This window comes from Dermacentor variabilis, chromosome 1 (genome assembly GCF_050947875.1).
Source record: "Dermacentor variabilis isolate Ectoservices chromosome 1, ASM5094787v1, whole genome shotgun sequence".
Lineage (NCBI taxonomy): Eukaryota > Metazoa > Arthropoda > Arachnida > Ixodida > Ixodidae > Dermacentor > Dermacentor variabilis.
Window position 1 is genome coordinate 144,353,888 of NC_134568.1, and position 23,576 is coordinate 144,377,463.

General features: G+C 47.0%; 1 pseudogene; it reads left to right on the plus strand.

The window, feature by feature from the left end:
- The first annotated feature begins 6,335 nt into the window (after positions 1–6,335).
- LOC142585881 (sterol carrier protein 2 pseudogene) overlaps positions 6,336–23,576 on the plus strand; it is an 85,783-nt pseudogene continuing 68,542 nt past the window's right edge.

A 23,576-nucleotide genomic window follows, 5' to 3' on the forward strand; every position in this document is an offset into this window, starting at 1 on the left:
AACGCTCTTGCCGCCCTCTATGCATCAACCGCCGATATTTTTGCCGCCATCTACCGCTTCACGACCGACAGCATTTTCCTCCTATGCCGCTACCCGACCGACAGCATTTTCCGACTCCTCAACCACGACTCGGACCTTACCCCCACCAGGGGGCGCACCTTCGATGACTGCCCAATATGTTTTGCTTGTGGTGGTGCTGCTCACGTGGCGCGCCATTGCCGTCGTTGCATGCTTCCTCTTCGGAACTAGAGTTACTGTATGTGCTACCTACGGTAGCATATACAGTAACTCTATTCGGAACATCCGGCGAGCGCCACCTTTCCCAGCTCCGTTTTCCTCTTCGCCTTCCAGTCTCTACCTCTTCCTTTTCCCCTGACCGCCCAACCGCCTCTACTCGCCGATCACCATCTCCACGTCGTCGCTCGATTTCTCCGATGCGGCGCCGTCCCGTGTCCACCGAGCAGAAAAACTGATGGCCGCTATCCCGAGGCACGAACTGCGTCCACGTCGCAATGCCCAAGTCCTGGTCCCTCTCCAGCCAACGTAATTGAAGTGTCTGTCGAAGGAATCGCCGTCCTGGCACTTGTAGATACAGGAGCCGCCGTATCCGTAATTTCCGCCGCACTCTGCCGCACACTACGAAAGGTTTTGACGCCTGTCTCCGACTTCTCCCTTCGAACCGCGAACGCTCAAAATATAACGCCTCTCGCTGCCTGTACTGCTCGTGTCTTCATTCAAGGTCAACTGTATACCGTCGAATTCGTCGTGCTGCCCTCGTGTTCGCATGACATTATATTAGGCTGGGACTTCTTGCAAACAATAACGTCGTTATTGTCTGTTGTCACGCCGAACTCGAACTTTCTGCACTTCCCGACCTTGAGACTATCGAAAACGGCCCTTCTTGTGCTAAACTGTTTGTGTCCGAAGACAATGCCGTCCCTTCACGCTCTTCCCTGCTTGTGCCTGTGTCGTGCAACGCTATTTCTGACGGCACAGTTCTCTTTACGCCCTCTGAGGTGTTCATTCGCCGCCGATGTTCTCCGCTGCCCTTTGCTCTCCTTTCTCTTCGCAGTGGCGTCACGAAAATGGTCGTCGACAATCCCACGGCCTGCCCTCTACCTTTATTTCATGGTGAATGCCTAGGCCTCGTTCAACCAGTCGACACCTTATGCATCTTTGACGCTCCTGCCGTTTCTACTTCTGCGGACCTTGGCGCACTTACTTGTGACCATGTGGTTGATCAGTCACTCCTCGCGCTTTCCACTACTCCATCGACGATGGAACTTCATCTTCAGAACGAAGCCAGCTTATCGCTCTTCTGCAGAAGTTCAGCGCTTCTTTCGACAGCCATGATTCCGGTTTGGGCCGCACAGCGACCGTTTTTCACCAGATAGATACCGGCAGTCATGCACCTTTACGGCAGCGCCCTTACCGAGTATCCACATCTGAGCGCCGTGTCATTAACCACCAGGTTGCTGACATGCTCAAGCGTGGCGTTGTGCGGCCTTCCAACAGACCCTGGGCATCACCGGTCGCTCTCGTTAAGAAAAAGAATGGCTCTATTCGATTCTGCGTCGACTACCGACGTCTGAACAAGAAAAACGCGCAAGGACGTTTAACCGTTACCGCGCATCGACGATGCCCTCGACTGCTTGCAGGGAGCGGAGTTCTTTTCTTCGCTGGATTTACGTTCCGGATACTGGCAAGTCCCTTTGGCACCATCTGATCGACCTAAAACAGCATTTGTAACACCTGACGGATTATAAGAATTCATCGTAATGCCTTTCGGCCTGTGTAACGCTCCAGCCACTTTTGAGAGAATGATGGATAATATTTTACGCGGCCTCAAATGGAACACATGTCTATGCTACCTGGATGGCGTAGTTGTCTTTTCCGCTGATTACCGAACACATCTCAGCCGTCTCGAGCACGTTCTGAAATGCCTTACTGACACGGGACCTCAACTCAACTTAAAAACGTGTCGTTTTGGTGCCCGAAAGCTCACTATTCTTGGCCATCTTGTATCGCGAGACGGTGGTCTTCCAGATCCAGCCAAGCTCCACGCTGTCACCGACTTTCCACAACCAAAGAAGTTAAAGGAGCTTCAAAGTTTCCTTGGTTTATGCTCCTATTTCCGACGTTTCTTTCGAAATTTCGCTTCCATAAGTGCACCCCTGACAGCCCTTCTGAGTGGCGACAAAGAACTTTCCGCTTGGTCGCCCGCCTGTGATGACGCCTTCACGAAATTACGCCACCTGCTAACCTCGCCACCTATCCTCCGCCACTTCGATCCTGCAGCCCCCACAGAGGTCCACGCAGATGCCAGCGGTGTCGGACTCGGCGCCGTACTCGCGCAACGAAAAGCGGGGTTCGATGAATATGTCGTTGCCTATGCGAGCCGAACTCTAACAAAGGCCGAGGCTAATTACTTTGTTACAGAGAAAGAGTGTTTAGCCATTATTTGGGCCCTTGGAAAATTCCGTCCTTATTTGTATGGTCACCCTTTCGATGTCGTCACTGACCATCACGCCCTTTGTTGGCTGTCTACCGTTAAGGACCCATCTGGCCGACTTGCTCGCTTGGCCCTTAAGCTACAGGAGTATGACATCCGCGCTCTCTACCGTTCCGGCCGTAAACACACGGACGCTGACGCCCTTTCTCGCTCACCGGTCTCCGCTGACTGCGCTTGCCTATCCGCCCTTGAACCCACCCTTACATATCATGCACTGCACAACATGCCGTCGGAGCAGCGCAAGGATCCCTGGATCAGTTCTCTCATCAGCATCCTTTCTGGTCCATCCACCTCTTCACCATGTCGCGCTCTATGCCGCCAGGCTACCCACTTCTGCATTCGCGACGGCCTTCTTTATCGTCGTAAATGACCCTACCGCGTCCTGGAGCAAACGTCCTCCGTCAATTACATCGTAGAGCCGCTCACGCCATCGACAGATCTACGCCATCGCGGCCGCGAACTTGTCCATGTCTCTCGCATTAAGCAGTACTACGACCCAATAGTAGTCTGTTCACCTTAAGCCGCCAGGATGGCGCCTTTATCCGCGGAGGGCGATTGTAACGAAGATGAGTAGCCTGCCTGCGCCACAGCACCATCGCTACCGGTATGAGCTCGTGGTTGCTGTCCTTGCCGAACGCTTCTGACTGATACCAATTCGCCTGCCCCCGTTGCTAATAAATCTCTTAGTAGCTTGAATACTTCTTCCAAGCAGGCAGTGAATAGCATTGGAGAGATTGTGTCCCCTTGGCTGACCCCTTTCTTCATACGAAGTCTGTTAGAAAAGTATCCGACCTTATTTTTTTTTTATTTTTTGCGAACACCTGATGGATATGAAACAAGCGCGCTTGCATCAACCGACCTTGAACCTTCGTGCACATGCGCGAATTTTTTCCCGCCTGCCGATAGCGTCAGTCGCTGGGACGCAGCGTTTGAGCAACGGTTTGAGTGAGGTAGTGCGCAGTGCTCTCGGCGGTTGTTTATTGCAAGGAAAATGGCGGAGCGACTGGAGCAGCGTTACTGCATCAAATTTTGCCAGAAACTGGGCGACAGCCAAGTGGAAACCATTCGAAAGATTCAGACAGCCTTTGGTGACGATGCTATGAGCAGCACGCAGATTAAGGAGTGGTACAACCGGTTTAAAGATGGCTGCACATCGGTGGAGAGCGAGCCACGCTCCGGTCGGCCATCAACATGTCGAAATGACCAGGTCATTGCCGAAGTGAACGCTGTGGTGATGCGGGACCGTCGTGTCACTATCCGAGAAATTGCGGAAGAGGTGGGCATCAGCACTTTTTCTGCACATTCCATTATGACCGAAGATTTGGCCATTAAGAGAGTTGCGGCGAAATTCGTGCCGAAGCTGGTCACGGTGGAGCAAAAGCAACTTCGTGTTGAAGTCTTACAGGACATGCTGGATTCCACAAACAGTGACCCCGACTTCATGAACACCATAATCACTGGTGACGAGTCTTGTGTGTACGGGTGCGACCCGGAAACCGAATCCCAGTCGTCACAGTGGAAACATTCCACGTCACTAAGACCAAAGAAGGCCCGCCAAGTGCGCAGCAACGTCAAAGTGATGCTGACTGCTTTCTTTGACTCCCGCGGTGTGGTACACCAGGAGTACGCACCACAGGGTCAAACAATCGCCAAAGAGTACTACAGGGATGTCCTCCGTCGCCTACGTGATGCTGTGCGGCGCAAGAGACCGGAGTTGTGGTCAACAGGAAATTGGCGCATCAATCACCACAATGCTTCTGCACATTCCTCGCACATGATTCAGACTTTTTTGGCGAAAAACCAGACTCCTGTGCTTCAACAGACTCCTTACTCTCCTGATATGACCCCCTGCGACTTCTGGCTGTTTCTATTGTCAATACCGAATGAAGCAGTGCGTTCCCACAATTTTCGCACAGGCAAGGTGGACATAATGCGGTCAGTCACTGAGTTTACAACATACAGAAACATAGATAGCCATCTCTTTAATGGAATTGAAAGTTGAAATGGAGTGAATTTTTCTCATCCTGTTCGGCGTGCCGATTAAAGCAGGAAGAACGAAGCTTCAGACAACGATATTTTATGCCGGGCTACCTCGTACTGTAGTTGCGTACAGTGCTGCTTGCCGTGTTTCACACTGCACGTGTATTGTCTGCATTCGACGATTTCAGCTAGATTAAACTAAGTATAATAAATTGTGCTCGGCAAAGTTGTAGTATCCCCAAGATAAACTCGAGCTGTAATGTCCCATTATTTTCACAACACATTGACGAGAGGCACATAGTGTATGAAAAAACAACAGAAAAACGTTGTGCTAAATTTTCCAGCACATATTATCTGCTCTTGATAGTTCTGCTGCGCATTTAGTGTTCAGGTGCGGCAGTAAAGGCTTTGACACAAGCGGAGTACTCATGGGAAAGCAAGGAACGTTATAGAGACAACAGTGCTTGCGAAGACATATAGGCAAAGATTGTGTGAAGCAAGGACACTAGATAAACACATAAGCAAACCAAATTAATGCTCGCAGATCGTTGGAAAGCACAATTTACGCTTTTATGTTGAAAAAAGATATCGGTTTATGTATCGAAACAAGGCAAAGAGGTTGCAAGGAGATAACATAGGTGAGCAAGGGAAGCCTCAACCCGGCATGAATGTTTCAAAAAGCAAACATATTTGTGAGGGCCGTGACGAAGACAAGTTCCCACGCTGAGGCTTCCCTTGTTCGTACGCTGTTGATTGGCTGAATGTTAAGCCTAACTCACTATTCTCCGTGTATATTTCAAAAACTTTTTGGGAACACACTGTGCTCAGGTTTGTCATCGGCTGTTTGACGAGAAAGAAAAACTGCTTTTAGCGATTTGTCATGTTTGTGAAGTGCGGAGTAAACCAGTTGTGTGAGCTTGCCTTTTCTAGCATCTCTTATCTTACTGTGCATGGCTAGCCTAGTTATTGATTTCATGCTAACTGTTCATGCTGTATACTCCATGTTAGGAATTATAGAAACGCGGCAAAATAACAAGAGCCTCGTTTGCATTGCCTTTGAAGAGCAATAACGATATAATAATTATATTTTTTTTACTCTTAAGAAATGACTACAGGAATCTGCTTTAACCTCCTCGCACGTCAAGGAATTCAATGTTTAAAATGCGAAGCAGTGCTTTTTTTACTCACTGATGCACACGCCCACCGGCTGCATGGTTAATCCGCTTTCGTGGGTAGTCTCCAAGCCGACTGTGCTCGATTCCAGCAATGAATTTGCGCGCTAGCTAGCATATTTTTCTCAAGCAACTCGTCAAACGATGGAAGCCGTGCAGCCGTTATGCAAGTGAAGCGCCGCAGCTGATAAAATTCAGCGTATTTAAACACGTTCGCTCGGTGGCGGCTATCGAATGTCTGACGCATAAACTGGCGCAGATAATATTTTTATTAAAATAAAACTGCCTTAAAAAGAGCCTGGGTGATGCTGCTCCAAGGAAACGACCATGCCGTCTGCAAATATTACCGCCGTACAATTTAAATAGATAAAGGGTCTGGACTGCAGTCGATATCGATGGGTTGCTGCTTATCGCACGTCAGCGAGGTCTCAAAACATTTATTCAATTATAAAGCGCTGACAAAAGTCCAATAAAAATGATGTCTTACTCATTTTGTAAAGAATGACATGCTAACTATGCTTGTCGGTTATTATAGGTACATTTACAAATCAAATATTTAGCCGCGTTCAGTGCCCCTAGCAGAAAAAGAACACGAATCAAAGTATACGACCAAATTACAGTCGCTACTGCGCGCTTCCTGCTGGGACGCATGGTGATGATTTAGTGGTATTTAGTGTTCGGGGCCTAAAACACTCATTCACCCGTTTCGTCACTTCCGGCTCCTCTTTCTACCATTCTACCTCCCCACTGGACTGTTGTTGCGCGTGAGTACGAAGGTAAGCGCTGCAGCTTCTGCGATACTTTTGCGCAGGTTCGTGCGCAATTACAGCCTTCCAGAGTGCATTGTGTCGATGGCCAGGGAATTTCAGATGGCATTGTGGCAACCGCCAGGAAGCTCCGGAGGGCATTGTGGTGACGCCCACGGAGCTGTTTGAAAAGGTCTCATATGCAACTCTCGGCGTCCCCTCAACCCCCCCGTCGCAGAGTGTAAAAGACAGCGCAGCAGCAGCGGAAAAATCGAGGGAGGAGGCAAAGAAAGCTGCGCTTTAAAGACGCGCCTTCACTTTATTCCTGCGCGCTTAAGTACGTGTACGGTGCATAAACATTGCATGAGATAGCACGTTTGTATAACATTTCATTATTCACTTTGCCAAAGCCTCACTTTGCATAGATTCCAACATGCACTTTAGATATGATTTGTTAGATATGCTTTAGATATGCAACATGTTTAGATATGCGTAATTTTATTTACAGAGAGGCAGAAAGGTCGGCTTGAACTCTGGTCGGCTACTCTGCACTGCAGGGAAGGGAAACGGGGAAGAAAAGAAGTGATGATGATGAAAATATGAAAGTCCCTATATACAACTGTGCGCCACGTTGCGGCATCTCTGAAGCCGCGTGTCAAGGCGAACGGCTTGTAAAAGGGCTAGAGCTGCCGCCCTTATAACCTGGGCTGCGCTGTGTGCGTTAGGCCAAGGACTCAAAACAGACTCATCAGATAGCGGTCTGCTATCGACACGTGCAGTCGAGGAGACTAGCTTCTGTCGTTCTTACGTGTACGCAGGACAAACACAAAACACGTGTGCAAGTATTTCTGCAGCACTTGACAGTGTCGACAATTTGCACCAGTGTCACTCCTGTGCGCCAATTCTGAAGAAAAACTGCAGTAGCGTAGGTTCCACCGGCTACCCATACAAGTATTCCTTCCGGAGCCAAATGGGTCCCTTGCTGTCGTTCGCGTCTATATCGTATGGGTTATTTGTCGGTAGAGTTATCGCTTATACAATGGCTGCATTATCTCCACTATCGTCGTAGAGGGAACCCTCCAATGTTTGGTGGAGTGTAGGTTAGAATCGCAGCTCTCACTGCCGTATATTTGTAGGCAACCCGCGATGTGCCGAACAGTGTCCAACCACTTTTCTAAAAAATGAACCTACGGGACGTCCGAAAAAAAAAAGCCCTACACGGCATTCCTACAGGGCATTCGTCTTGACCCTGCGTTTGGCTCTACGCGCAAATTTCTTGTTCAAATACTTCGCTACATGACTTAAAACAACAGGAACGTTAACAAAATATAGCAGGCTGTTGAAGTAAATGACCGTAACCGTTAAATAATTTCCTTAAATATGAAACTGTCTGCAACTTACGTCACATCAAGCAAAGTTTTATGCCTGAAGTTTCGACATTTCATAACCTGCATTAGGTTTCGCTTGCTCAGAAAGAAAACTAGAATCAGAAAACGTGCAATAGATCCTGTAGTAATGTTTTGAGAATTCTAATGACAGCGATACACACGATTGTCTTTTGACTATGGTAACAAAGTACAACGCCCAATAATTGATTATTGCTTGTTTATTTGGAAAACGGTGCTATTTTGCACAGGCGCAAGGAAACAGACTACGAAAGCAGAAATACCTGTTTACTCTTTCCTAAAACTCAAGCAAAAGTCTGTGTTCAGTATAACTAAATATACATATAAACAAATATAAACAAATAATTAAGTGCATTTACTTTCACTACAGTATAATATGTTGTTCTTATTGTTAGATCGATGCTCATATTGACACATTTCCATCTAATCACAGGGAAAATAGATATACAACGACTGCGTTTGGTTTTCAGCTGAAGGTTGTCGCGCTCCTTTTTTTTCTTTTCTTTCTTTCATCGCTCATGCTAGGAAGGCTCTTTCAGACGCAACGTAAAAGATGCGGTAAATGGTATACAAGTTGGGCCAACGTGGAAATGTTTCTGAACACTTTTGTGCCGTAATAAGTACTTACCTCTCCGATCTTTGCCCCCGAAAGATGCGGTTGACTTTTTTTTTTTCAATGTGACTCCCTTGTCGCTGGTTAAAGGGCAACTCCGGAGATTTTTCGATGTCAACGGATGTCGATGAAATTCGCTGGGTACATTCCTCTGGACAGTTCAGTCATGTCCTCAAAAAAGCAGGTTTGAGAGTTGCACAGATATATTACAAATTAATTTAATTAATTGCCTCGAACACTTTATCTAATTACCTCCTCAGCTACAGGCCACATTGTGTATGACGTCAAGAGTGTTCCATGCAGAGCATGCAGGGATCATGCAGACGACAGCGTCGACGATTGTGAGCTAGTGCTTGGCGAGAGAAGTTGCCGTCGCGAAAAGTTGCGTTCCCGGTAGACGGACAAGAGATGGGAGGCAAGTGGTGTTGCATTGTTGGCTACACGAACTTCAGCCCTCGCCATTCGCACACACAGTTTGAGCCGATGCCGATCGCGTTCAGTAGAGGTTAAGCCTATATGTCACAGTCGTGCAGTTCGTGCGTCTACTGCTGGCGGACCTCAGCGACTGACCTGAATTAAGCCACCACGATGAAGAAAATTCTTGTAGTTTAGTTTTGACCATACGGATCTGAAATAAACCATTACTCATTTCGTACAGTGCACACACAAAAAGCGAGAAGCGACGACAGGGATCTGTATCGACATCGGTACGCTGCCGCCCACGAAACACAGAACCTCTTAAAAATCTCTTGAAACGGCTACAAACGGCTATAGGCGCCTTGGTCTATGATAAGACTGAAAATAGGATTTCTTCTAAACATAACCTCAACACTTGGAATATGCTAGTACAAATTCTACCTGCGGTAAAACCCACTACTGGTGTCACTAGAGTTTATTTTAGTAAATACATTCAGAACGTCTAACTCAAGAACTTTTTCAGACCTTTTGTCTAAAAGTGCATAAAATGCCAAACGACGTGTTAAAAGTGCGGTTACCTTCAGCCGTCGGCGTTAATGAATAAAAGAAACCACAGACAAATCGAACTCGTTGGAAGCAACATAATAAGTTGGCTTTAATGTTAAATAATTTTACACCAGAACTTCAACAATCAAGGGCGTGTTATTGTTTTCCATACAGGGCGCGCACACGACGCGTGGAAACCATTCTTCTATGCTCGCGCAGCAAGTACCGACAGCAGCAGGAGCGAAACGCCGGTGTTGCAGTGACCACAGCGGTGTCACAGAGCCACCGCGCTGCGATCACTTCGGCGACAGTCAAGTAGGCACGCTACAAATTTGTCAGACATCTCATTCCGTGCTGGAAACACTGGGAGGCAGGAAGTTTGAAAAAACTGCCACTGCCGCCCGCAATGTCTCGGTCATGGGTTCGTTATGCCAGTTGTGCGTCATTCTAAGCCGTTCTGTACATTTATACTGGATATTAACTGGAGTCGTTTAGCTGTGCTGATGCTGTTTGCCGTGCGTTTTGTATCAGTGCTTCGTGGCATCGGCTGTATTGCGTGTTTTCGCCGATGGCTTACTACCACAATGGCGGGATCTGCGTTCGCCGCCTTCGTGTCTCGGTACGTCTTTGTACGTCGCACGTTCGAATAACACTTTATTTCCAGTAAGTGAAATGCATTGGACTTCGTTTTTCGTCAACAATGTGAATATTTTTAGGTGTTACCCGCGACAATTCTTGATGGGTGGGCTCTTCTGCCCTGCGGTTTTTCGTCGTCTTTACTTTTATACGAGGGTTCTGCTTGTTGCAAGGTTCTGGCTGGTGTTGTATAAGTCGCGGGCCGCTTTTCTTGTTGCGACGATTCTCGTTGCGACGATAGATTGGATTTTTTACAGGTACTGCTCCAGGAGGGCACATGTAACCGGCAAACGGAGGCCTCAGGAGAGCACCTGAGATTATAATAAAAGAGGCGGCGCAGGATCTCCAGGGCACCCAAGGGGTAGCGGGGGAATCAAAGGTGGAAGCCGGGCGGCCCGTGGGTTGGGGCTGTGAGCTCTTCGCTGGTTTCGTTCGCCCACCGGACGAGACCGGTATGCCTTGCGCGCCTTCCCCGCTGGGGACACTTGTGACGGCACAAGCCACCCTTATAGTCACTCAAAGAGGTTCACTTGGCAGCTTGGCCAGGTTTCGTTTTCGAGCTTTTTTGCTTATTTAAAATTATTTTCGAATTTGCAGAACAATGCTACTATCAGACACGTGACAGGGGGGTCTCGGGAACATAAATATTCCATTACCTCGACATGGCAAAAAAAATCCCCGAAGTTGCCCTATAAACACCCCACACTGTACACGTACAAATACCTACACTGCGAGACATACTCACCATTACACCACACAACGTGTGATGTAATGTTACCGCATAGCGAAACTTCTCCCCCACGTTCAACCCCACACTAGAAAAAGGGGGTTGCCGTGCTGTCCAGCTTGAACCTGCGTGACCTGCAGCAGCTGGTGTGACAGGCCCGGGAGGCAGCAAAAGCCGCAGGAGTCCAGAACTGAGGATCCCCTCCGCTAGATGCATGCTTAAGGACGGTTATTGCGTTTCACATGCGTTTTAATGTTGTTGTTTTTTTCGAATAACGTTATTTAGATCCTTTATTTAGATCCACATAGATCCTTCCTGAATTAGGCAACAAGCGAGCACAAGCTTAAGAAGTATGGTCAGCTTCATTCTGCTGTTTAATCTAAATACATGAGTTAGTGGACAATCTAAAAAAAAGGTTCAGAGGGCAGCATTTTTATAACCTCGTCCGCAGCTGTCTTATAAAGTAATTGACAGTGAACTCGGAGGTCGCGTTCTTGAGTTTCCTTACCAGCTTCAATGCATGTTTTTTGATGCGATCTCGGCCGGGTAAGGTGGGTCTTCACCACAAGAATCAGGAAACGGCGACGAAGCCGGGCATAATGATGATGAAAAAAAGCAAAAAAGATTGTATTCACTTCATTCGTACATGGTTGTGACTCTCATCCGAGTCTTGAGCGGTTCTGATTAACACGGGGCCAGGACGGCCCTTGCGGTCTTGCGGTCGTCGGCGTCTTCTTGGGAAGCCTGTGAAAGTAGGTTCAGCCATCGACGACCTCCAGCCCTTCGGCTTTTCTTTCCTTCGTCCTTCCTTTTGTGTCAGCTCGGGGAATAAAAGGGGTGACGCTGTTTCGGAGAAGAGGGCAATTATGTCGACATGGGGACTCCCACTTGAACCCTTCTCACACCTGACAGGTCGATCATAAACGTCTCATAAAATCATCATAAAAGCCTCATAGGTCTCATAAAATCAGATCATGAAAGTGTTTTCAGTATTCACCCAGAGGCTATTTATTGATTTATTTGTTTATTTGTACATACTGCAGCGCAAGAAGAGCTATATAGCAAGAGTAGGTTAACCGAGGGAAATATACACAGCAAAATACCATACATCTTGGATGCTGGATACAAAAGTTCGGGAGGGTCATGAGCGAATAGACCCAGGTAAATAATTCCAGTCTTCTATGGAACGAGGGAAAAGGCTGAATTTAAACATGCGCGCAAAGTAGGGCATCAAGTTTAAGTTGTGATGTCGCCTCGTCGATGACTGCGGCGCGGGGTTCGTATAGTTGTTTTTTGAAAGTCTAACCGAAGTGTTGATGATACCGTGCAAGAAATCCCATGATGCTATGCGGCGGCGTGAATAGAGCCAAGTTAAATTCAAGGAACCAAGTGTAGAAGAGGGTAAAAAGTCACGATCATAACGGTGACATAGCGCTCGTCATGTCTGCTTCTAGTCTCTGTCTGTGTCACTTCGCGCTACAATCCAAGAATAGGTGACATATAAATCTTACAGCTTTTTTCTTAGTTGCTTCTAGCCTCTTAATCTTACACTGCATATAAAGCGGGAGACACATGGTGCGATTTTGGGTGCGATCGGTCGTACGACCATTCGCATCGGCAGCCGCACTCAACAGGTTCTCAACCAAGTCCGCCGCACGCGGCGCAGAATTGCACGCCGCGCATGCGACCAACTTGCTGAATATTGTCGTGCGAGTGCCGCATCGGTCGGGCGACCGCAGCCAATGACAGCGCCGATAGCGCGAACGTCACGGCCACGTCGTAGACCCGACGGGGCGGAGCCGGCGAGCGAGCGCCTCGCCGCTCCGATCATGTCTGTGTTCTTTTTCTCCCTGGTCGAAACGAAGGCCTCTTTCGCCGCTGACGGCGGCACATAAATAAGCTGCAATTTGTTTCTGACACGAAATAACTTATAGAATAAAGTGGCCTCGAAAGAGTGCATGTTATAAAACTTTAAAAAGAAGAAAGGGGCTGACAGATGGAGTAGCACACTGTGGTATAAAGTTTGTAAACAGGGATAAGGTGCCTCAGAAAGGCTGGCCAACGTTTCGATAGGAGGACCTATCTTCGTCAAAGGCGGCCTCGTCATCCTCGGCGTGTTAGTTTTAAAGGGTTAGTGCAGTGACGTCACGTGCGGGTGTTGTCGCTGGCGGCTAGTTTTAAAGAGAGATTACCAGAGGAAACAAGCGCTGTCGTTCGACGTCTGTGAGCTTCATTCCCAAGACGAGGGGACAAGAGCGTGAGAGTAGGCACGCGGGGAGAAAAGAAAAGAAATAGAAGCAGAAAAAAAGAAAAAAAGGGGGGGAGTGAAAGAAAAAGAAAAAAGAAAAATGAATTTTTAAACGAAATACGGGGGCTTGGGAAGCGTGTTGGGGATGCGAAAGGTTAGGAGGTATTCAGGGGGAGTCGTTGGCGGCATGTTTTTGAGGCATTAGAACGGCCGGTCAAGCTGTCAGTGCGCGAGTAACACAAAAGACAAAAAAGAAAAACAGACACACAAAAAAAAAACCATGAGTTGAAAGTGACTTGAGTAGCATAGCAGCAATACGTCGAGTAATTTTGAAATAGTTAAGATGGCGACGAGGAGGCTGCGGTGCAATGTATGGGGTGACTGAAAGGCAGCGGCATGGTCTTTCAAGGGGCAGTGGCCCAGTCGCTCATCGTAGGTGTCGTTACGGCGGCATCCAGAAATGGCGATACTCTGGGTTGAGGCGCCGAAAAAGGCATATTGACTTCGGAATGTGTTGATGAGGGGGTTTCAAAAAAAGATTGATTTAAAAAAAAGGGGGGGAAGGGAGAGGGGGGACCGAAACCGGAATAACAAACAGGAGGGTGACGCGCGCAGAAGCGGGCGGGGGCAAGTGTACATGGAAGAAGGGGGTCGTACAGTTGGTATAGACGTAAAAACCTGAAAGAGTACAATAAATTGAGTAGTAGGCAGGAAAAAAATTTTTTTCGAAATGGAAGAGTAGGTGAGGTTAAAAATTATAGTTAGCTGGTGGCCTAATGTGTTTTGTGTCTTGGTTGATGATATGAGAGTTTCAGATTTAAGTTACCGCTTTTAAAGATTCTAAGTTGCCGCGTGCCAAATTAATTCCTGTCGGGTGTAGGCAATTAAACTTGTGTATGAGGTATGATTTCGTATACTTCCTTTCGCGAGGGGAACGGAAATTTATTTGTAGTATATAGAGCCTTGCTTTGTCAAATATATGACCATCTTCATTAAAGTGGCTGGCTACTGCTTTGGGTAAATTGTGTTTTGTGTCCGCGCGGTGACCATTGAGTCTTGTATTAATTTGTTGCCCAGTCTCACCTATGTATTGTTTGCTACAAGCGGCGCATTCTAGACAGTAGACTACATTGCTTGATGTGCAGGTGAAAGCCGAAGTTACCTTGTGTGTGTAATTCGACGCTGTACTTTTTACTGTAGTAGTAGATTGAATGTGTTTGCATGTAGAGCACCTGGGGCGGCCACAGGGATTGGTTCCCAACTTCCTCTTTTTCTGTAGTTTGGCGTGCACAAGAACATCTTTAAAATTAGTGTTGCGTCTGTAGGCTACTCTGGGAGGGTCGGGAAAAATCTTCTTAAGTTTCTGGTTGCTGGTGAGAATTGGGTAGTATTTACTTAGGATGTTATTCACGCTTGGGAGTGCGTTTGAGAATTTAGTAGTAAGAAGAGGCGTTGTTGTTCTTGTGATCCTCGGGCGGGGCTTGAGGACCTCGGCTCGATCAAGTTTGGTTGCAGCGATGTAGGCTGTTTGAAGGTCACTGTTTGGTTGGTTCCTGTTTGATAGCGTTTCTTTAAGGTGATCGAGTCTATCTATGTAGTCTTGGTTTTCAACGCAAATGCGACGTAGTCGTGTGGCTTGGCCTTTAAAGATGCCTTGTTTACAATGTCTGGGATGGTGGCTGGTATATTCTAGGTACTGTTGTTTGTCGAAAGGTTTCCTATACAGCGTTGTCTTTAGCTCACCATTGTCAATGTATATTGTTGTGTCCAGAAAGTTTATGCGCTCAGTTGAGGATTCTGATGTGAATTTTATTGTTGGGTGAACAGAATTTAGAAAGGCTACATATTTATCTAGACTGTCTTCACCATGTCCCCAGATTATGAGTATGTCGTCTATGTATCGTAGGTATGTGTGGGGCTTGGTAGTGCAGCGCGATAGGAAATCTGTTTCTAGAATCCCCATAAATATGTTCGCGTAGATTGGTGCAAAAGGCGTACCCATGCTTGTACCATGTATCTGCAGGTAGTAACTCTCTTCGAATTCGAAGTAGTTATGTGTTAGAACTAATTCAAGGAGAGACAAGTAGACTTCAGTAGAGTGTTGTACATTGTGTTTAGACAGCGTTTGTTTTATCGAAGATAAACCATCAGGGATTGGAATGTTGGTGTACAGCGCCGTGACGTCTAGTGTTGCGAGAATTGTGTTGTGGGGTAGTGTGCCTTTAGTATTAATGTCCTCTATAATTCTCAGCAGGTGGGGCGTATCTTGTACAAATGACGAAAGTGATTTTGGCAAGTCACCAAGGTAGTGGTTAAGGAATGTGGAGATGCTCTCTGTCGGGGTGTTGTTGTTTGATACTATCGGACGGCCTGGGATAATAGCAGTGTATAGTTCAGCGGATGGAATTTTATGAATTTTCAGAAGGAGGTAAAAACGCCCGGCAGTTTTGTTGCTTGGTTTAAGAAATTTGTATTCTGACGGTGTTATCAATTCATCAGCCAAAAGTGATTTCAGCCTGTTGGTAATTGTCACTGTGTAGGACCAATGTCGGATCGTTATCTAGTTTGCGGTAATGTTCTGGGTTGTTTGGTTGTCTGTAAGCCTCGTGCTTGTATTTTTCTATTGGCCAAATAACTATACTTCCACCCTTATCTCCTTCCTTAATAACAATGTCATTCCGGCAACTCAGATTTGAAATGATATGACTCTCCGACGCAGTTATGTTTTTAGGTCGCTTAGATGTCTTGGATTGGCTTATAATTTCTTTAGTGACAGTTTTAAGGTATATGTCAAGTTCTATGGCTTGTTCTGGTTCGCGAGTCCAAGTGGATTGGGCTCTAAGTGGTGTCGTCCCGGTGTCTGGTGTGTCTGCAAAAAAGTGTCGGATACGCATTCGTCGGGAGAATTCTGAGAGGTCCTTGTGAAGCTCGAATTCATTTATTGTGTTGTTCGTGGGGCAAAAGTTTAGGCCCTTGCTGAGTACGTCTATTTCTTTTTGACTTAATGTTTTTGAAATGTCTATAACATTGGAGCGGTTTAGTTCTGTGGAAGTTTCCTTCCTGTCTGGTACTTCTAAACTCGAGGTCCCTCTTGTCTGCGTGTGGTGGCTGTTTGGCTGGAAGGTTGTTTTTTGATTAAAATTTGCTTTTTTCCTTTGTTTTTGAACCAATTTTCTAGAATGTTTTTCGTCGTAATGTTCTAAATCTCTCTTCTCATCTGGTGTCAGGGTTATGTTCCGAAGTCTGTGGCTAAAAGTTTCGATTTGCTCTTCGCAGTGTTCTTTGAGGATATTCAAAAGTGAAAGTGAGGCATTATGTAATGTTGTTTGCCAGTTTGCACGATGCTGTGGTGGGAGTGTTCCTAGAGCTGGTACAGCCTTGAGTGTTAGACCTTTAGGAATTATATTTTTCTCTGTGCAGATTGTGTAGGTTTTCAGATGGGAGCCTTTGTGCGATATAGTAAATCGTTGGCGTGATTTCTACTCCGACGCGGTCAGCGCAGACGCGCCAGCAATCGTTTATACGAAGCGACTCGCCTGACTGGCGTGTTTACTCATCGCTACTAACGGCACCGAGAAAACTAACCGTATTTTCATAAATGTCTGAAATGTTCAATGTCTGAACATAAATGTTCAGACATTGATTGTGCTGATGAATTTAGGCGCTTTATTACGAGCTGCGGACGCATCGGTATGGGCCATCGGCCTCGGATAGACGGCCGGCGAACTAGGCCTACACAGTCTCCCAGCGATCGCAAGCTCGCCTGGCATGCTCGTTCGCTTCCGTCGGCGCCAATGAAATCAAATGTGCTGCAATTTAAGCGTGAGATAACTGTGTACATGTTGTGCCGACTAACATAGACGCTTCGTTATACGAGCTGCAAGCGATCGTGTCACAAGCGCCACCGGTGTCGGATTCGATGGCCGAGCGAGCTATGCCTGCCGGCTCCTATTGGCGGCGAGGAGTTACGGAGTCGCCATCTATCGGAAGCGCCTCGCTGGCGTAGTATGAGGGATCACGTGGCGCGCTCCTCATAGGTTTTGCTGTCAGCGCTCACTGAAAACACCACGCGCGAGCTCTCCCGGCCATTTCTGTAAGTACTTTCGAAACGAGAGAAGTTTCTTACTGTCTAAATAATAATCTTGGGCAAACTGAAAGCACACAATCGTTTACAGACGCTATCTCTTTACCGAATACGTATAGTGAACGCCACTGCGCGCGGTCGCCGCGATGGAGTCTCCCGAACCGGCTTCTTGCGTGAAAGGTAGGTAAACGCTGAGAGAAAACTATGTGAAATATGTTCTTATAGTGTTTGTATAACTAAATGGAGTGTAATAGAACGAAGCCTCAATGCAGCGATCGCGCAGATTCGCAGCGACCGAGTGCGCGTCTGCATGCTTGTCCGCGCACTGTTTCGCTTTCTCCGCGCGCGCGTTTTCGCTCCGTGCCTTCAGCTTTAGGCCGCAGAATATGAGCATTTGACAGTATACAAGCAACCATTGTTGCGTGGGCGCTATCAGAGCTGTTCAAAGATAATTTCATTGTAGAGAGTTCGACGCCTACGGGGACTGTGATGTGCCGTCGCGACGATTCAATCTTTTTTTCTTCTAAATTCTTTGACCTTTCAATACTATTTCTCGAGTTGCGTCGCACTGCATGTTTATCGGTGCTCTCAGCGTGCAATTTCCCTCTGCTCCTTTTTTGTAATCCAGTGCATTAATTTATAACACAAACATGACCATATGCCATGCTTTTTTTTAAATGTGCTTCTTACCGCTGCCTTTCCACTCCACTGAACTTGCCAGTATCTATAGCATCGACAAGTTCATACACCAAACCGTCATGACATTAGTCGGGCAGCGGACTCGGGCGAGCATCTCAGTGCGCGTTTTCAGAACATCGCAGACCGGGCGCCGCAGCAGAAATCTTCCTCGCGTCTGTGCTTGTTGCATACCCGAGTTGCAGCCGATGACTGTTTGCCGGTTTTATGTTTCGCGAGCCAAGCTTCACGCAGCGTCTTGTCCTGCGGCTACGTGTGAATAAGGCTGACACCGGCCTCCGTTACGTGCGTCCGGCCCTGCGGCACCGAGCAGTAGCCTACCATGTTGCGCGCCTTCAAAGGCAGCCACTACCTATTGTAATGCTTTCAAGCGTTGTAAAGGAGACACTCGAAGCGGGAAAATTTCGCCACTAAATGAGGACCGCAGCGTTCGAGGGAATTTAAACTCGTTTTCAGCTCCCTTCGGCGCGCCCGAAGCAGCCGACGCGGCCGCTATGTCCACGTGATCCCTCCTAGCACGTCACGCCGACGGTGGCGCCAGCTTTTCCAGTGGTGGAGCTCGAGGCCAATAGCCATCGGCGGCTGTCAAAGGAGCCGTTACTGCTAACGCGGCCTTGCGGAAACACGTCTACAGTGCTTCCATAGGCGTGTTTATATTGTCATCGTTTGTTTCAAACAAGAGAGCTGTGCAAATACGTTTGCTTTCACTTTCTGTTCGAAGTTATGCAGCATTCCGAACTTCCACGCAGGGGCGCCGGTTCTGGGCGGAGCTACCCGCCGCTCGGTCATTCGTACCACGTGTCCCGATTCGCCGCATGCGGCGAGTCGCACACGACGCGCCGTACGACAGATCGCACGGAAAATCACACCATGTGTCTATGCACAACATATGCATAGTGAACAACAGGACGGATTAGCGATTTATATAATAGTGGTTTAGTATCTTTTGGGGAGTTGGATAGATAACATAATTTTCATAGTGATTTGTTACATATGTAATCGGTATGCTTAGAACATGACATGTTATGCGTAAAAGTAACACCGAGATACTCAGATCCCGTAGCCCATAGCACGGGTACTGAAGGAGTAATGAAAAAGTGAACCAGAAGAGAGAGAAAGCAAGATTGTTACAAAAGGACATAAGGACGGTTTTATCAAAATTAATGTTCATTTGCCACGTGTTGCACCAACTGCAAAACCTAGCAAACGACTCCTCGAGGCGGTGATGATTATTATAACAGTTAGTCACTTCATATAAAACACAGTCATCGACATAAAGACGAAAGTTAGAAGAGATTTTACCAGGCAAATCATTTATGTAGATTAAAAAAAGCAGCAGCCTAAGAACGGAGCCTTGGGGCGCTCCAGATGTCACATCAATAGCAGTAGAGTTCGTCGAGCTGTAAGCAGGGCTGGGCAAAGATGCTTTGCAACTGTATCATGATACAAGATACTCGGGCAACAAGTATTTGAGATACATCTACAAGATACGGCCGCAATTATTGTATCGGATACGATACTTTCAATTTGTATCTTAAGATATTTCAATACATTCATAAATGTCTTATTATAGATCTTTATAATCTAGCAGCAAACGCACATGCACAAAAATGTTTGCTAGGAAATTTATTAACTCCGACCAACCTCGTTTCATTTGAATGAAATGTCTGTTAGTACTTCGTAATGTTTGTTTTCTTGTTCAAAGTATAATATTTTCATTCCGAAAAAAATTATAGGGGTTGCTTTAGGTGCTTAACATGAAAGCTCTTTGTACGCTGCGCTGTCTGCGGTTTTTGCTTGTCGCTTTTGTAATTGATGGGAGTCGCTGATCTGCTTGCCGAACGGCTAGCGGGTCGCCATCTAATTAAAAGAAATTCAATAAGAATCCTCTGCACGATGGCGCAAATACCGTTGTGGTGTTTTACCTTGTCTGTAAACGTATTGAAATACCACGGTCGAGACGACACTTTATTCCAGGAAAGAAAACTGGCACCGACTACGCAAAAGCGAACACGAGCCGATGATTGATTATGACTTTGTACAGATGAAGATGAAGTCCGCGTAAATGCTTCCACTAATTTCCCCCGTGGACGGAAGCGGCTAGCCTGGCCGCACATTAGACAGTGGAACGGAGATGAAAGGGCTTCAGGCGGGAAACGTGCACGATCTCTGTTCTGCGGCAGCGTCGGTCAGTTGGGGAATCAACAGGTGTAACCCGATAGTTCACCGGCAAGGTCTGCTCTATGACTTTGTAGGGGCCAATATATCGAGACTCAAGCTTCTCACATAAACCGAGTGTTCGTGCAGGTGTCCATAGGAGCACGTCGTCACCAGGGCGGTAGAAAACGACACGGTGAGAGGCATCGTACCGATGTTTGCGATCCTCTTGGCTTGCTTCAGTGCTCATACGGGCGCGACGACGAAATTGGGCAAGACGAGACACAAGCTGGTCGCAAATGAATGGTGAAGCGTTGATGGGGCCAGAGAAAAAAGAAACGTCGAGTGATGAGGTTGGGTGGCGGCCGTATACTAAGAAAAACGGAGAGTATCCGGTGGTCCGTTGAACAGACATTTTACATTTGTTACAAATGGGAGAATCGCATCCCAGTTATGATGGTCAGGTTGAATATACATGGACAGCATGTCGCACAGCGTGCGATGAAATCGCTCTGTGAGGCAATTGGTTTGAGGGTGGTAGCTAGACGTTGTCTTGTGCACGGTGCTGGACGCTTGCAGAAATTGATTAAGAGTGCTTGAAAGAAATGGCTTGCTTCGGTCGCTCAAAAGAACGTGAGGCGCCCCGTGACGTAAGTAGGTAGCCTGCAAGAACAAAGCCGCTACTTCTGAGGCAGCTCCTGAACGTACTGAGGCTGTTTCAGCGTACCGATCAACTGGTCAACAGCATAAACGATCCATCTGTTACCGTATGGAGTAGTTGGGAGTGGCCTCAAAAGGTCAATGCCGACGACAGAGAAGGGTTCTGCTGGACAAGGAAGTGGTTGTAGCGTTCCAACCGGAGCAGTAGTAGGTCGCTTGCGGTGTTGGAAAAGCGTGCACGAGGCAACATATCGCTATACTCGTGGAAAGACCTGGCCAAAAGAATCAGCTGCGTATGCGCTCGTGTGTTTTGTGGTAACCCAAGTGGCCTGACGTAGGGTCATCGTGTAAGGCCTGCAGAACTGCAGCGCGAAGAGAGCGCGGTATAACGGGAACCAATCGATGGCCTTCCAGGTGAAAAATGTAACGGTAAAGCGCGTCGTCTTCGAACTTGAACAGTTTGAGCTGTTTCCGTAGCCTGGCATTGGGTGGAGATGAAACACCGCTAAGGCGTTTGATGATACCATGGCAATAAGAACTGGCGCGCTGGTGAGCGGAAAGCACTGAAGGGCGGTTTGATGGAGTCAAGGAGGAAATCGGTGTAATAGACGATGCGTCCTCCGTGCGGCCAATTTGGCAAGGTGATGTGATGTGCTCTGATGGTGGTGGTAATGGGCATCGTGAAAGAGCATCGTCATTTTGGTGCTTCCTTCCGGACTTGTATATGACATCGAAATCATATGCTTGTAATCGGAGTATGCAGCGGCCAAGGCGTCCAGACAAGTTTTTGATTTTCGACAACCAACATAGGGCATGGTGGTCGGTCACAACCGTGAAAAGTCGACCATGGAGGTATGGACAAAAATTTCTGAATGGGCCAGACAATAGCCAAACACTCTTGTTCGGTGATCGAGTACTTCTTTTCCGCGGTAGTCAGAACGCGGCTTGCATATGCAACAACCTTTTCGCAAAATTCGTGGTCGCGTTGCAGCAGCACGGCACCAATTCCTTCACCACTAGCGTCATTATGCAGTAATGTGGTCGCCTTGTCATCAAAATTACAAACAGGTGGGGATGTTAGTGCGCGCTTGAGTTCTTGGGACGCGGCTTCACACAGATCGTTCCAATCGAAGGAACTGGAACTAGCAAGGAGCTTGTGGAGGGGCGAGGCAATGCTGGCGAAGTTCCGGATAAAACGTTGAAAGTATGAGGTGAGTGCAAGGAAGCTGCGCAGTTTTTTCGCACGAAGTGGGTGTGGAAAGTTTAGCACTGCGGAAATTTTGTCCGGATCGGGCTGGATGCCGTCTTTTGCTAACGAGATGACGTAGGACTTTATTCGTTGTGCTTGCCAAACGGCACTTCCTAGTGTTTAGTTGAAGTCCGGCATTAGAAAGGCATGTGAGCACTTCATCTAAGCGTTGCAGACGGTCAGTGATTCAAGACGGCAAGTTGGACCAGTTCGTTGGAATTCATAGGAAGGTTTGTTTACGAGTTTACGTTTACGAGTTTAACGTAATGCCTTTCGGCCTATGCAATGCTCCCATCATATTTGAAAGAATGATCGCCACTGTTCTTCGCGATCTCAAGTGGGAAACTTGTCTACGTTACCTCGACGACATCGTCGTGTTTCCTCGACTTTCACTGACCATAGTAAGGTACGTTACAGCTCAACACAAGACAAGGACAAAAGGAGGTATAAAACTACGACACGGCGCTGACTCTAAACTGATATTTTATTGAAGATATGTCTAACATATATATAGGTGCCAGTTGATAACCATGACATGCACGAGACACAGAGATGCATCGAAGCAACTGTGACAAACTGACGCATAATCAAAATTGACATATAGGTAACGCAGTTCCTTGTCATGAAGAGTGATAGACGGTTCGCTGATACATGCTTTGTCCCTAATCATTATATTGTAAGCCTCGGTGATTTCCCTTGTCAATAGGCTCGCGTGTTTAAAAATGACACTAGCTTTTTTTTAAATTCAGGGGGACAACCGCACGACTTGCAATGCCCCGGGAGATGAAGTGGCGCAACCGCTTGAAGCGATAGCTCATGATCCCTAAGTCGAACACTCACGCATCGCTTCGTTTGTCCCACATACTCTCTACCACAAGATAATGGAATGGCATACACACCCTGCTTAGCACAAGTGATGTACCTGTTCACATGTTTGACAGTGCATTTTCCCTTCACTTGCTTATCCTTCTGCAAATTATCAACTAACGGGCATATGCGACCTATCTTATGTTTCGCAGAAAAACGAACATTAATGCTGTCCCTTGAACCAACGTTCTTAAGCCCATGGGGTAACTTGTGTACATACGGTACTACTGCGTTGTTTTCTTTTTCCGTCTAATTTAGTTTTAATACCTTGGTCATTTATGCTCTTGACGCCGCGAACCATACTTTCACTCACAGATGAAATAATCGCTTCGGGGTATACCCAGCGTCCAGTAAACGATTTACCTGATCAGAAAAAGCAGCCTTCGACATATGAAAACACGACTTCTTTAATGCAGCATTTAGGATAGTCTTCGCTATAGCTCACTTCGATACTTTAGTATGACCGAATTTGTAGTTGAAAATGGGCTTAACCGACCTGGGATCATATTTCCAGCACACATGATTTTTACCAAAGATTAATCTCCGGTCTAGAAACTGCAGTTGGGGGTCCTTAGGGACTTCGAAGATAAAATCAAGGCCCATGCCGTGCTGCCTGAATAACGTTAAAATTTCATCAACACCCTCGGCGTGAATGTCACTGGTAAAAAAATATAACGAAACCATCAACATAGCGAAAAACCCTATTGGAAAGCTCAGCAAGGAGGCCCCCCATCTCTAGTTTCCTATCAATATAACCTAGAAAAATGTCACTAATGATAGGAGCTACGCACGAGCCAATGCATACCCTAGATTTTTGTATATAGAGACCCCCTCTCCATGAAACAACGGTAGATCTGAAG